This window comes from Asparagus officinalis, unplaced genomic scaffold, assembly GCF_001876935.1.
Source record: "Asparagus officinalis unplaced genomic scaffold, Aspof.V1 AsparagusV1_Un7, whole genome shotgun sequence".
In the NCBI taxonomy this organism is placed as follows: Eukaryota; Viridiplantae; Streptophyta; class Magnoliopsida; order Asparagales; family Asparagaceae; genus Asparagus; species Asparagus officinalis.
The window spans coordinates 140,221-150,821 of record NW_017972273.1 but is presented as its reverse complement, the minus strand read 5'-3'; the positions used below and the strand labels follow the sequence as shown (position 1 = coordinate 150,821).

The 10,601-nt window shown below is 35.0% G+C and overlaps 1 long non-coding RNA gene across 1 annotated transcript; it reads left to right on the top strand.

Annotated features, from left to right (window-relative positions):
- Window positions 1-8,308: 8,308 nt before the first annotated feature.
- LOC109827039 lies at window positions 8,309-9,503 on the top strand. Its single transcript, XR_002243322.1, has 3 exons — window positions 8,309-8,810; window positions 9,133-9,152; window positions 9,317-9,503. It is a non-coding gene; the product is annotated as an uncharacterized LOC109827039 (long non-coding RNA).
- The last annotated feature ends 1,098 nt before the right edge of the window (window positions 9,504-10,601 follow it).

Genomic DNA, 10,601 nt, shown 5'->3' with positions numbered 1-10,601 from the left:
TTTTATGTCTTGGATGATATTCATCTGTGATATGTATTATTTTATTCTGAGTTTGTCTATTATATTCTTATGTATTATTTTATTCTGAGTTTGTCTATTATATTCTTGCTATCTGTGATCGGGGACCTGTGACTTCGCATTGTATTTATTTCCAGACGCCTATTATATTCTTGCTATCTGTGATCGGGGACCTGTGACTTCGCATTGTATTTATTTCCAGACGCTTAGCATATTAGGTTGAGGAGAAATGTTTATTTTTTATTTATTCTCTTTAATCTAATACGTCGCGGGCTTGTTCATGTTCCGATTCCCGGGTACTTTGGAAAGTAGGGTGTGACACTGCTTCCCTGGATTGCTAGCAAACCTGCTTACAACTCCCACTGCATGGATGATGTCCGACCTCATGCAAACCATCGCGTACATGAGACTCCCAATAGCCGAAGAATATGGCACCCTGCTCATATGCTCTCTATCTGCATCTGTCTTAGGCGATTGCTCTTTAGATAGCTTGAATTGACTTCCAATGGGCGTGCTAACAACCTTAGCATTCTGCATATTGAACCTCTGAAGTAGCTTATCGATATATTTAGCTCGACTCAACCTCAATGTTCCTTCAGCTTCATTCCTACTGATTCGCATCCCTAGAATCTGCTTCGCTGTACCCAGATCCTTCATTGTAAACTCCTTTGCTAGCTGCTTCTTTAGACTATTTATATTTTCTAAACACGGTCCTGCTAGCAATATGTCATCAACATATAATATCAAGATAATAAAGCTGGGATCAAACCTTTTGAAATAACAACAATGATCCGAATTGCATCTTCTATAGCCATTGTTTTGTATGAAGTTGTCAAACTTCTTGTACCACTGTCTCAGAGCCTGTTTCAAACCATATAAGCTCTTCTTGAGCTTGCACACCATCTCTTCATTTCCTTCTTCAATGAAGCCAACAGGCTGTTTCATGTAGATTTCTTCATCAAGTCACCATGAAGAAAGACAGTCTTCACATCTAATTGCTCAAGAAAGAGGTCTTCAGCAGCTACCAAACTCAATATCACTCTAATTGTTGCGAGTTTCACAACAGGGGAAAATATCTCCGTGTAGTCCACTCCTTCCCGCTGTTGAAACCCCTTCACTAGAAAATCCAGAAGCATTGACAATCGGAGTTGAGAAGAGATGTGGATCATTTGCTGGAAAAATTAAGCTCCCTTTCCCCACAAATCTACTTTCAGCCTGTGCATGTTTTTCTGTCTGTGCATGTTTTCCAGTAGACAGTGTCTCTTTGTTTTTTCCAACAATTTGCTCAGTATTGATATTTGCTTTAGAAATTTGCTGAACAACAGAATCCCTATCTAGCCCAGGAATAATAGTAGGTTCCTTGCTAAGTACAGGAGCAACATTTTCAGCCTGTCTAATAATAGGAAGCCACATCTTTTTAGTCTTAATTCTTCTACATTGTTCTGTAACATGACCAATCTTACTACACAAAGAACACCACTTTGGTTTATATTCATATATGACTGATTGTGTGTAGCTTATTCCATCAGGCCCTTGAATGTTTAACTGATCAGGCAATGGATCTTTCAATAGCAACTTGACCTCTAATAAAACTCTTGCATAGCTCAATCTCTCTCTATTTGCCGTGAGCTTGTTAGTTGCAATAGGCTTACCAATTAGGCTAGCAACTTTACTGATTCCTATTGAGCTCCATAAGTTTAACCTTAAATTTGGAAATTGCACCCACATAGGATAATAAATGTCTTGCATCTTATCAATATCGGCATCAATACTCCATGGTTTCAACATTAGAGGTCTGGACCCAAAAAACCAGGGGCCAGCTTCAAGAATTTCTCTCATAGATGCTTCTGATTGAAAGTCAAATAGGAATAATCCTTGCTTGATTAGTGAGACCTTTGGTATAGAGATATTACCCCATAATTTGTTGACATAGGACTCCATTGATTTAAATTTGACATTTAATCCTATGACATGTCCAATTAAAGCATTTTTCCATAAACCTTCTCCTTCTTTCCATTCTTCAGCAAAAAATGAGACTGTATTGGAATTGGAAGATGGCAAGAAATTCAGAGATAATCCATTTCCTGCTTTCCTATTATCAGCAAAAAGGCTAGCAAAAGTTTTGTTTATCTTTTCATTATTAACCACATTATTTTGGACCTTAACAGCCTCATCCTGGACATCATTCTCCTTTATCTCCAAATTAGAATTCACAGGATTTTTATCAATATTTCCTACTCTGATCTCCTTAATAGAATTAGTCAAATCATTCGATCTATCCTCAGACAACTTATTCACATCATTTATCAATGAAACAGTGTCGAGATCAAGCATCGATTCAGAATTCACTCTATCAGAGGCAAGAACTCTAGAAGGAATATCAGAAGGATTTTGAATCAAATTAGAATCAGAAGAAATCACCTCCAATTCGACCTCATCTGCCCAAGAAACCCTAGATGAGCTGCTGGCGCCATCACAAGAATTTACAAGTTTACTTAGGAGATGACGATCTTGAATTCCATTCGACTGAGAAGAACTCATATCATGCTGAGAATCAACCAAGAAATCAGAAGATCGGAGTATTTCCTCCATTGATTTCTTCTTCTTTTCCCTTTTTGGACCTGTCGAGCCCATAGCTATGTTGCTGATGCCTTCATCATCCTCAGCCAAACTTGTATCAATTTGATCCCCTAATCTAATCAAACTTGAATCAGATGCTCTCAATCCTATGTTGAAGAGATTTCTCCCACTCACCTTCTTCTTCTTCGCCATGAAAAACCAGGCGAGGGCGCAAGTTAGCAAGAAACAGATCTCCCACTAACTTGCACCATCAGACAGCCCGCCACTAGTGTTATTTTCCAATATGTGTTGCATTTGTATTGAGCCTCAGAAGCAAGGGTGTTTGTGTTCTGCACTTTTTTCTTTTCCATTTTCCTAAAATGGTTTTCTCAGCTTTGCTATTGCTTTTATATTTCCTTTTTCTTCATTTTTCTTGTGATTTTCTCTCGTGTAGAGCTAGATGCTTTTTTTGCTTTTAACAAATAAGCATTTGTTGGGTTAACAAACGCCAGTGCATTTTATCATAATATCAAGTGTATCTAAATTTAGGATATGTAAATTATGTAGAATCATTATTAATTCAATAAGTTAACCAATTTTACTACAGTTATATTTAAGAATTCTAATTGATGGATTTTTCAGGTTTGTTGATGTACACATGTTACTGACAAATCACATCTTATTATCCTTGCAGGTTAATCATATATACTACCAATTTTTACTAAAGCCGCCCCCAGACCATATTTTATTTGTTATTATGATTAAGCTTATTCTTCCTACCCAATTTGTTCTCAAATTCTGAAATGAACTGCAACTTTTCATCATTTTTTAACCTCAAGAATGAATTATGTACATGCGCACATAGTGTTCACAAGAAATATATTCCTTATTAATAGTATTTTGGTGAATTTCTAATAAGCCTCCTATGTGTAGTAACATCTTTTTAAAACAATGTGTGAAATGATGTGCACTTTTATAATACATTTTTACGTCTAGATTAAATAATTTAACATTGTTTCATATTAATGCAGATATTCTACTTGGTTAGATTTGCCTTGTTTTTCTTGAAAACATTTCTGAAGTTGTCGGTGATTCAGGTGAGTGAAGCAACTTTCTTCTCTTCTCTCTTTATTTTATTTTCCCTTTTCAAGAGGCCTCTCTATTTCTGGCTTAAAAGGTTTTTCTCGAGTTGGTAATTTATATCCAATTGCATTCCATGTTGGGTTTTTTGAGTTTTCATTAATCTGTAACAGAAAGAGGATGTCGGTATCAGAGTGTGCATTAGTTTCAAACAAAAAAGAAATTAATTGAAGGATGTTCAAAATTTTAACCAAAAAAGAAAAAGAAAAAAAGGGGGGAGAAAGAATGGGGGAGAAAAAAAAGAGCTGCAGTCATAACTTCTTTTGAGCATTGACTGGGTTAATTAAGTCAAGATGCTCCTACTTCTCTTGTTTTACAAGCCAGTCAATATAGACGCTCCTGTTCTAACAAAATAGACCATTTTACATTACGCATTACGATCAAGACAAACAGAATTTTGAATAACAAATTAATACTGAGGTTGATGTCATCCAAGACAAAAAATTAGTGGTCCTTATTTGGTTAGAAAGATTTGGACGCCGTATTGCTTTCAGGAGTAGAGGATTTGGTAACCTCAACTATTCTAAGCATAATTACGTTTTAACAAGTATCCAATCTTATTCCGTAAGATGACATACTCTCACACACAATGCTCTATTATCTGTTGTGATTTTTAAGCTTTAGAAATACGGAGAACAAGCCCACATGATAGTTAAAAAAAATCTACAAGACATGTACCTTCTTAATTATTTGGTTATCAAGATTCGGATGTCGTATTACTGTCAAGAGCAGAGGAGCTGTTAAGCTCAACTATTCTGGCATAATTACATGTCAACAGGTATCCAATCTATTTTATAAGATGACATGCTTAAACACAATGCTTTATTATCTATATGTGAGGAATTTTTATCTGTGATGATATGGTCTGCATCTGCAAATGAGAGCTCTATTAATAATGTGTATTTAGGTCATGCTATGCAACAAAATAGTTTTGAGACCATAGTAGTGCATTATTGCATTATAGCCCACAAATGGACATGATAAGCAACTCCCTAGAAATCTATAAGAAATCAAGGCACATGAATTTATTCTGTTGATGTTTGTGATAAGCTGCTTAATTTGTTGCTATGATTTTCCCAACATTCTATTAAAACATAGCCATTTTTATTTATGCAAGAATTTTCTTTAATGTTCTCAAGTTTCTTTCTTCCTGGCTTATAATGGAGATTATCTGAAATCATATTAACATAATGTTAACATGGAATAAAAGCAATGTATTTTGTATTGGTTTCATATAGATTACCTCTAATGAAGTTTTGTCATTTGAGGAAAAAAAAGCTTTCTGCAATTCTCTTGGTGAAAGTCCTTTCCTATAATTTGCTATTACTAGCTTCTACAAAAAATTTAAGGAATGCTATTTGGGTTTATTTTTATTTTTATTTTTTGCTATTCTATGTCTGTTTTGAGTAAGAAAAATTTCAGAAGGATACTGAGAATATACATTACATTTAGTTCAATTCTCAAGGCCATCTTCCACATGTCTTCAGAAATAGCTGCTTTTTGTGGTCTGTTTGTTATTTTTAGATTTGCTGGGTACCATTAGGAAATGAAATTATTCCATGAGTTTTTCTAAACTATGAGCGATATTTCAAGGCCTTTTCATTCTAAGTGTCCATAGAGTATGTATTTTTTTTATGTTTGATTTTTTTTAACAACTATGACTTCGGGAATAGTATGTGATATTGAGACTTGTAATGTTATTTCCCTCATCTGTGATGCTGTTGTTTTTTCCCCACATCTGTCCGGTAAATATTCCTTGCAGGGTTTGTCTAAAGAATTTTTTTTCTCCTATAATGTTTTTCTCAACTTTATTCCTAGACTAGGTGGGTACGATGAGGAAATGAAATTAGTCATATATGAGTTTCGCTGAACTATGAGCAGCAGTACAAGTCCTTTTCATTCTGAGCGCCCATTGTTTTCATATTTTATTTTTTAACAACTATGAATACGGGAACACTATATGCTGTTGAGACTTATATGTCATGTCCCTCATGCATGATCTTTTTTTTCCCTTTTTTTTTCAATTCCGTCCATTAATTAATTGTTGTATACGCATTGAACTTCAGAAGTTTGGTTTCATCTTTTGAAATTTTTGTTTTCATAAATTTTCTCAAATTTACCTTTGCTTTGATTTTATTTGTGTTTGAAATGTTCGTTTAGTGCTTATAACTTTGAGAATAAAAATCACACTATTAAGACTTATGATCTGATGACCCTCAAGCATGTCTTGTTTCCAATATGTGTTGCATTTGCATTGAGCCTCAGAAGCAAGGGTGTTTGTGTTCTGCACTTTTTTCTTTTCCATTTTCCTAAAATGGTTTTCTCAGCTTTGCTATTGCTTTTATATTTCCTTTTTCTTCCTTTTTCTTGTGATTTTCTCTCGTGTAGAGCTAGATGCTTTTTTTTCTTTTAACATGATTTATAAACATATGCTCATATAGTTGTTTGATAACTATTGCATACTTTGATTGTTATTGCATTTATTAGCTTAAATTTAATATTAAATTGTGTGAATCTAAATACATATTCAGAGAATAGTTCACTTTATTACTTTAAATTTGCATGTCAACTATTTTTTACTTATCTATACTGCACACATACTATTGTTGATGAGTCCTTTGCAAGAAATCTGATGACCAAGCACAGCTTCCTGAACCTGTTGAGAGGAAACAATGGCTTTTTACAGAGAAGGTAGCTAATTTTGTAAAATTGTTATTCTAATTTATTTCTTTTAGTAGTCCAAATTTATTTGTTTCTGTTTTATGACATGGCCAAGTTCTCAGTGTTCTTAAAAGAATAATCAATGAAGATTGCCTACTACTAGGTTTCAAACCGAAAGATGATCTTCCGGATTGGATAATATTACGACTTCTTCCTATTCAACCACCTACTGTAAGACCATCTGTTATGATTGACAGCTCTGCTAGAAGTGAGGTAAGTTTGTTTTGTTTCACAAAATGATGGATAACCTGTATAGCGTTACAAAACCATTGCATCACATTTCTTTTTCCTTTTTACTACAAACTATTCATGCTTGAAGAAATATATCTTGATCACGAAATTGTTGTCCAAACTATTCATGTACATGAAAATCCATTCGCCAACCCTTTTTCTTGGACATATTTCTATAGTATAAATTCGACTCATACGAATCATATGTCAATTAATACCTTTTTCTCTCGCTTAAACAAACTTGCTGAGAATAGCAAGCAACTCAGATTATATATTATTACCTTGTTTATTTAAAAATTAGCAAGAAGAAACCTTGAGCTGTCCATTAATAATATATTTGGTTGAAATTTTTGGTTTTTATTTGATCATGTAATTGTTGTCCAAGCCACATTCCATTCTATTCAATGTGTCGGCTAACCCTTTTCTTGGCCACACTTCATTAGTGTAAATTCGACTACATGTGAATAAAAAATGACAATTTAATACCTTTTTCCCACAAATCTCCGCTGTAATTTTCTGTTACTGACTCAAATTTCAATACAATATAGTAATCTGAGTATCAACTTGGATTATGATTACCTTTGTTTCTTTAAAAATAATGAGAAGAACAATACAGACATAATTTCGTTAGTTTTTGGCCATCATTCGAAATAGCAGTTTCGTTCTATTCACTAAACATTATTCAGGCTCAAATATGAGTATCCATTTGCTTATCCTTGTTCTGGGACATATTTCAATAGTGTAAGTTCGACTACATATGAACCAAACATGACAATTTAATGTCTTTTTTATATATCAAATGTGACTGTAATTTTCTTTTGATTGCCACAAGTCAACTGGTCAAACAAATCGCAAAATTTTCTGCCTCTGAATTTGAGAAACTTGCATTTTGACATTTATTAGGCTTCATCAAGTTCTAAATCATGCTCCTAATCATCACAACCCCATATGCACTCAAAAACCATTGTGACCCACATAGGTTTACAGATCATGAAACTTCATGTAAAACTACAAAATTCACTGAATTTTCTAGAGGTTCATGTAATTTCTAGGAAGTTTCACTGCGAATACTCGATTTGTCTGAATCTAATGCTTCGATGTTTCACTGACAGACTCTCTCTCTCTCTCGCTTGCAGTTCCTCGGAGTCATGACTTCGATCATCATTCCGACTACCTGACGTATAACCTGTCCTCTCTTTGGCGGCAAACGCTTCCCTTCATTCTTAGGCCTGTGGGTATCAGCTCTCACTACTGTTGATTTTTTTGTAATGCACATTGATGATGTTTTGTTATGTGTAGCCCTACAGAGTCATAGGAGTTTTTTTGAGAGGGCTTGTGTTTGAAGCAGATGGAAATGAAATGAATCGTTTTATAGGCAATCAACACCGGAATAAAACATACAACTAAGTATGAATTGAAGTATAAGACGGTAATCTGAATATCAACTTGGATTATGATTACCCTCTTTAAAAAATAGTTGCTAATCTGTGTCTAAGCCAATCAACATGGAAATATTTCATAAACTGTGTTCTTTGTTAGTCCATTTGTTCCCTAAAGCCTGCTTAGTGCTTCTACTGAGAACGCTCTTGCTTTTTTAGTGTGCAATGAGAAGTTCTTTTCTAAATTGGTAAGGGAGGCTTCGTAACATAACCTCGTGTATATATAGTGGTACAATTTTATAGGAAACATATTGTTTTATATGATTAGTACATGATTTTATGCGAGAACACTCCAGTTCTTTTCTAATAATTTTTAACTTTGATTTTCAAACTCTCCTGTTTGTTTGCATTAATAAATAAATTAAATGTCCTCCAACTTCTCCTTCACGATTTACTTTCTCTCATTCTCCCTCTCCCTCAACTGCTGGCAGTATCATGCTTTCAGATGTTAAGGGGAAAATGGATTAATGCTTAAGTATTAGAGTTCTATTTTATTTTCTGAATTACATGGTTCCTATCTTATTTAATACTTCACTTGAGATTGACTGCTTCTTGCTATATTTCATTTGCAGTTATTAGTTGTTGACGTTTATTTGTTCTTTTAACCAGTGTCAACATGACGAGCTCGAGGCAAAATTTTTTGAGGTAAGAGCAGCACTTGAAGCGAAATACCAGAAGCTTTATCAACCATTATACACAAAGGTACTACATTTCCTCATGGTTGCATGGTGATAGAATAATTTACATGACCATTATATTTCTTTATTTGGAAGCATTATTGAATGCTTTATGAAGTTCCAAGTATTAGCTTCTTGCATTATTTGTCTGAATGCTTAGCTGCTAAAGCATTGGACAACCAAGATATTTTATAATCACAAAATATCAATGTCTGTGGCCTTCTCTTAATTTAGTCTTTCCCTGAAATCGGTGCAAATTTAGTTTAACCCTTCATTTGTATGTGTATTGATACTCCATTTGGTTTTTTTTGTTTCCTCTCCTTTTGTTAATGTTTGTTTGCTGGCAGGGGTTTTTCTACGATGAGAGGTGCCCAATCTAAAGCCTGCATCGATTCGGCGCATATCTTGAAACATTTTCTATTTCTTCACTACAGGTGCAAATTTAGTTTAACCCTTCATTTGTATGTGTATAGATACAACATTTGGTTTTTTTTGTTACCTCTCCTTTTGTTTATGTTTGTTTCCTGGCAGGGGTTTTTCTACGGGGAGAGGTGCCCAATCTAAAGCATGCATCGATTCGGCTATGCCCTCACATTGCCAGGGATTGGTTTTACGGTGAAGATAAGGAACATGACATTAAAGTGGTTGTTCTAGGATTGTCTGACTGTGGCCAGCTCCGGTCTAAGGGGGCAAGGAGCTGCCTATAGAGTTGTAGGAGAGCTGACTGTGGCCAGCTCCGGTCTAAGGGGGCAAGGAGCTGCCTATAGAGTTGTAGGAGAGCTGAGGAGAAGGATGAGGCAAGATGTGAGGTTTTTCCTAATAAACTCACTATTTTTTTGAAAGACAACTTTCCTTTTGGTTTTCTTGCTAAAAGATACGATTAGAAAAGTCTCTAAATCAGTTCATGTTTTATCACTTTGTATTTTAAGCATATGTTGTGAATAATATGGGATACCCAAATAATATGAGAGATTGGTTCTTTAAGTTCTTGCAATTGCTTTTTTTGTTTCCAGCTCACTTACTCAGACATCCCTACAAGATTAAGAGCATGTGCTCGATATCTTAGTTTCTGCCCTTGCGTGTTCATGTTAAAAGACATGGCGAGTCTTCTGAATAAAGCTTTCTGGTGAGTCTTCTGATAGCTACTCTAAGAAGAATCCCAGGATGTAGTCACACTAGAAAGGGGTCTCTGCGATCAGTAGCAGCTGTCAGGCAAAACTTGGGTGTTAGTGCCTTTGCTGCTTCTTTGTAGATAGCCGTATCGTCTGTATATGAAAAGATTGACAAGTGCTGACTCAGGATGGTAGCTGACTTAAGAAGCAAGAGGCTGTATATGAAAAGATTGACAAGTGCTGACTCAGGATGGTAGCTGACTTAAGAAGCAAGAGGGTTGTTAGAGGTGGTGTATTTTGGCTGGCTGGATTATCAGGTTCCATGCTGTCTAAACATGCATTGTGGTCCTTGTTTTTCTCTCGACAAAGTACATTTTGCAAGGGGGATAGGTTACTCCCCTTAGTGGCAACAATTTATACATCATACAAATAGTAGGAGCAATGTAAAAGAAGCTCAAATTGGGCAACATTTTTATCAAATAAGGATTAGTTACAGATATAATGTGATTCCCTTTTCCTCTCTCTTTTACATGCACGCATGGCACACAAACACGTACGTAGTTTTATGTGGATACTTCTTGAATCACGACTATGCTGGTTTTAGGAAAATTGAGGAAGTGACTGCTTAATCTTAATAGTTTTGAAAGAAAAACTGATTTTAATTTTCATACTTGTCTCTATGCTGGGATAAAATCTAGGTGCAG